Source organism: Taurulus bubalis, assembly GCF_910589615.1.
Source record: "Taurulus bubalis genome assembly, chromosome: 12".
In the NCBI taxonomy this organism is placed as follows: Eukaryota; Metazoa; Chordata; class Actinopteri; order Perciformes; family Cottidae; genus Taurulus; species Taurulus bubalis.
In genome coordinates, this window is record NC_136600.1 from 9,127,235 (window position 1) to 9,132,234 (window position 5,000).

The window sequence follows — 5,000 nt, forward strand, 5'->3', positions numbered from 1 at the left end:
CTTCACTATGTTATCTTTCTATCTTTCTGACACGTATAGCTGATGTGATAGCTGTTGAAAGTGTCGCACAAAATAGACCAGTTCCCTGTGAGAGGAGACACAATCAACAGGAGGGAAGAAGAGCCAAGAGGAGGTGCTGAGCTTGTTTGCTGGCTTGTCCGTCACGTGTCTGCAAATGCCGAGCTGCAACTGCTGTTGTTCCCGGACCCGACGTGACCTCATCTGGGACGTTTAAACACACACACACACACACACACACACACACACACACACACACACACACACACACACACACACACTCTGGAGACTCAAAATGGCCAAGATGAACTCATAATCACAGAGAAGTCTTGAGGAAACCCGTCATGCGGGTGTTGACGTCACTGATTGTGTTTCCCCTGATGGATGTCGGGCACTAAGTGCAGCTGAAGTCACATTCTGACAGTGTTGTGGACGACCACTCCAGCGCAGGCGTGCACATCCTGAATAATATAACGACCAGACCTTTTGGTTAGTAATCCCTGATGCCATTTTTTTTTTCTAAATGTAGATTAGATTAGATTAGATAAGCAACATTTTAATCAATCGGGACGAATGCAGCATGATTCAGCTGAGCGGAGGTGGAAAGGTGAGGGTGCAGACACATCCTAACGCCCTGCTGTCAGTGATACAGGAAGCACAGCAAAGTAGTCAAGAAAAGTGTGTTCAAAAGTCTCAGTACTTTAATCCCTCAAGAATTTAATGCATATGAGGTTTGTATGTTAACATTTTTAACATTTTATTCTGACCTCAAAGTTTTTTTTACATGTAAAAGAGGTGACCCAGAAAAGTATATGCATTTTATTTCACTTGCAGGTCTTTCACATATACTATACAATATAAAGGCAATCATCACTACAAAATAGTTCTGTAGAAATAGGCCCAAAATAAATATATTATGCATATTTATACATATAACCAACACACCGGGAGCCTTGAGCTTCGTCCGTGCATGTGCACATGTGCATGTGCACGTGTGCACGCTTTTCCGTGCAACGTGAAAGGTTCAGTGCGAAGAACGCTTTAACTTAAATTTCACACCTTTCAATCCCACGACCAGCAGACGAGAAATGATGTTTTGTTTCCAAGAATCCACCAAAATGTAATTTAGAAAACTGTAAAAAAAATACACTCGTAAATATAACACACACGGATTGCATTTGAGTGATATAGATTGTCAGATACCTTTTAAAAGGGTTCACTTTTTTGTGAGGATTAAAATGACTTCCAGGCAAACAAACCAGTGTTGAATTTGGATGTGTGGTGCATTGTTTACATTTGCATTAGGTCATAATGAGCAGGAAAGAACGTGATAAACATCTATATAAACGGTAAAAACATGTATTTTATTCTTAATAGTATTTCAATTGTTGCGAAAAGTCCTGACTTGGTGGTAAATGTAGAAAAACGGGACTCGGTACACCCAGTTTGGAACTGCGACAATCCCGTAAAAAAACTGGGAGTGCTTATAGACGGCATGAGCAGATCCCAAAGGGAATCAAACCTCCAACCCGTCAATATTAGTCCTACGCCCCCGCAGAGAGGTAAGTGAACCCCGAACCTGTTGCCCAACAGAATTGTAGTTACTCAGTAACTCACAACTTCACTTATCAAACACCTTCCTGAGGGCGCCTATCAACACCAGTAGCGTGCTAACACTAACTACTTCCCCTCTGCCTTCCTCTTCCTCCTGTCCTGTCATCAGGTGACCCCCCTTCCACCACCTCCTCCTTCCTCCGCCCACACTCCATTTCCCAGCAGACAGTCCTTATCTAACCTGTGACCCGTGATGAGCAGAGATAGAGGAGACAGTCCACACTCTTCTCACTTTAAAAACAACAAATCACCTCTTAGTAGCCGCGGAGCCTCGGGCGATAGCTCACAGCGCTCGTGTTTGTGTTAGCGCGTTAGCTTGCAGTGCTCGTGTTTGTGTTAGCGCGTTAGCTTGCAGTGCTCGTGTTTGTGTTAGTGCGTTAGCTTGCAGTGCTCGTGTTTGTGTTAGCTCCCAGAGAGTCGTTTATAAAGTCTTATGCTCCCCCGACTGGAACTCACAACGTCAATTATTTTCAACAAGGAGAAAATAGTTCACATAGTTCACACTTTGTGTTCAAGTAGTGTTTTAAGTTCTAGAACACAGTGCACAAGTGAAAACATGTTAAAAATATGTTTTTTTATGAAGATCGTGAAGCTCGATGAAGATTGTGAATTCAGAGCCAGCCTCTGTTCGCTTCGTCTGGACAGTCATCTCATGATCTTCATCAGACTTCATGAACATCTTCAACAATCCCTGGCGTTTTCTGTCAAAATTCTAAAGTCGAGCCCCTGTGTTGCATTGGCAAAGATAGAATGCTTGCGTTCAACAACTTCAGCTCATATAAGGTTTTGAGAAAAATGAAGAAAAAATACAAACACGTAAAACAGAATTTTCTTTTTAAATTAAATTTTATTTGAAATTGCACGAGTAAAAGCATGATCCTCTAGTACATTCTGGGCATTTCTATAAACCGCTAGAAATTAAAGCATTGCATTGCAGACAAGTGGAATTTCCTCAACACAGAAAATACGATTTTGTGAGTCATTACGAGATTAAATGGCTTGTTAACGGAGATCATTCTTCCGTGCCAGTGTTTACTCACCAGAGAGGAGGGATGTGTCTCCATGATCGTGTGTGTGTGTGTTTTATTCTGGTCTGATCTGAGTGAGTTCTTAATGTGAAGCAATGCTAGATGTTAAAGGGGTAGAGAGAGAAAGAGAGAAACGAGAGAGAGAGGAAGAGACAAGGAGTGTGTGTGTGTTTGTGTGTGTGTGTGTGTGTGTGTGTGTGTGTGTGTGTGTGTGTGTGTGTGTGTGTGTTTGTGTGTGTGAGATCCTCTGTAATTTGTCCAGGCCTTGCACTGAGCCTGTAATTACCCTCATGGCATGTACACACACACACACACAGACAGCCAGGCCACTGGATGCGTCTCACGATAGCCCGCGTGAAAGCGATAAGTGTACAGACACGCTGCACAAAGCAAAAGTGACACACACACACTTAAACACACACGTAACAGGTATGTCTCATTATGTGTGAAGAAGAAAACTGCAGCTATTGTGACACGCACACACACATACACACATACAAACACACACACAAACACACACACTGTGGACATACTGACACAGTGGACTGACTGTCTTCAGGCTGGTTAATATTTAGTTAAACGGCCGCTCACATGATCAGAAACAGTGGGAGACAAGACTGATAGGGTTGAAAAAGTGTGTGTGTGTGAGTAAAACAAATGTAAAAGAAACATAATTCAAATAAGAAAGAACTAAAGATGGAAGGAAAGAAGTGCTAAAGGAACAAATATTTGTAACCAGGAAGTATAAAGACCACAAAAACCCACAAAGGACAGATGGGAGGAAAGGTGGATCGTGAAATACCGAAAAGATTATTCAACACTTAGTTTGGTTGTAGAAAAGATTGCGAAATACGGAAATGCAGTTAGTAAAAAAGATAAAAGACTTTTGATCAACAAAGTACTTTTGTTCCCGAAAACTACGTTGTTTCCTGTGAAGATGAAAGTTTATTTTGAAAAGAAAGCATTTACGTAACCAGCACAAATTGTCACTTTTTTGTAAAATATCATACAAACCGTTTTATGAGGATACGTCAATGTGTGTGTGTGTGTGTGTGTGTGTGTGTGTGTGTGTGTGTGTGTGTCTGTGTGTGTGTGAATGTATGTGTGTGTGTCTGTGTGTGAGCTAAAGTGTTGATTCTCCAGAAACTAGTCATCCCAAGACAAACAGGTGTGTTAGACTGGCTCCAGACACACACAAGCATTCCTATTTTATGACATTGCTCACGTAGTACAGGTACACATGCACATGCAGATTAAAAACAAATACAATGGATTGGAGAAATAGCTATACAGCCATAAAACATAAAAACTGAGTCTGTTGTTTTCATATAAATATGTATTACTATACTGTTATATGCAATTATGCACCACATAACAGCTGTGAGTGTCCTGCTGTAACCCCTCCTCTCTCTCTATCAGCACTGGGTTTAAACCCACAGGAAGCCACACATACGACAAACCCTGCAATCATTAACCTGCAACACACACACACACACACACAAACCCACATACCAGCGCACAAAGACAAAATAGACACACGTAAAGACACGTAAAGACACGCAAACACAAAAACTGAACTCAATCATCAGTGCAGGTAAGTCGCAGTTCTAAAAAAAAAGACTGAATCATGCTTTACCAACCAAGACCACCAAGACTAGTCATCTGCTCATCAACTAGTACACACACACACACACACACACACACACACACACACACACACACACACACACACACACACACACACACACACACACACACACACACACACACTGGAGATATGGATGCTGCTAATGCCTTGAGTTGAGGCCCGAGCAATCAATCACTGATAAAACACACCAGCTTTATGGTCCTGGAACAAGGTGAGCCCTGTTCACACACACACGCACACACACACACACACACACACACACACACACACACACACACACACACACACACACACACACACACACACACACATACACAAACACATGTATGGAGAGTTAGTGAAATAGAAAGTATGGAAAAGGCCTGCACTTCAACACCCTGATAAAATATGTGAGGTGAGCAAACCTGGCAACCTGTGACCGATGACCCTTTAACAACAAAAGGGGTACCATATACTCTCAAGGGGAATTGAAAAGTACAAACCACAATGTTTTTCTTCATCTTATACAGAGTCGGAGGGACAGACGCTGCATTATCTACACGTCTACATTTCACACATTGCTTTATTGCACACCGATGAGAAATAGTCCCTTTTCCAGGGCAGGTTCTTTGACAATAATGTTATTTTATTTTGCACAATTCAAACAATAAAACAAAAAATCATAACAGAAAATGAATATCACAGTGCAGGAA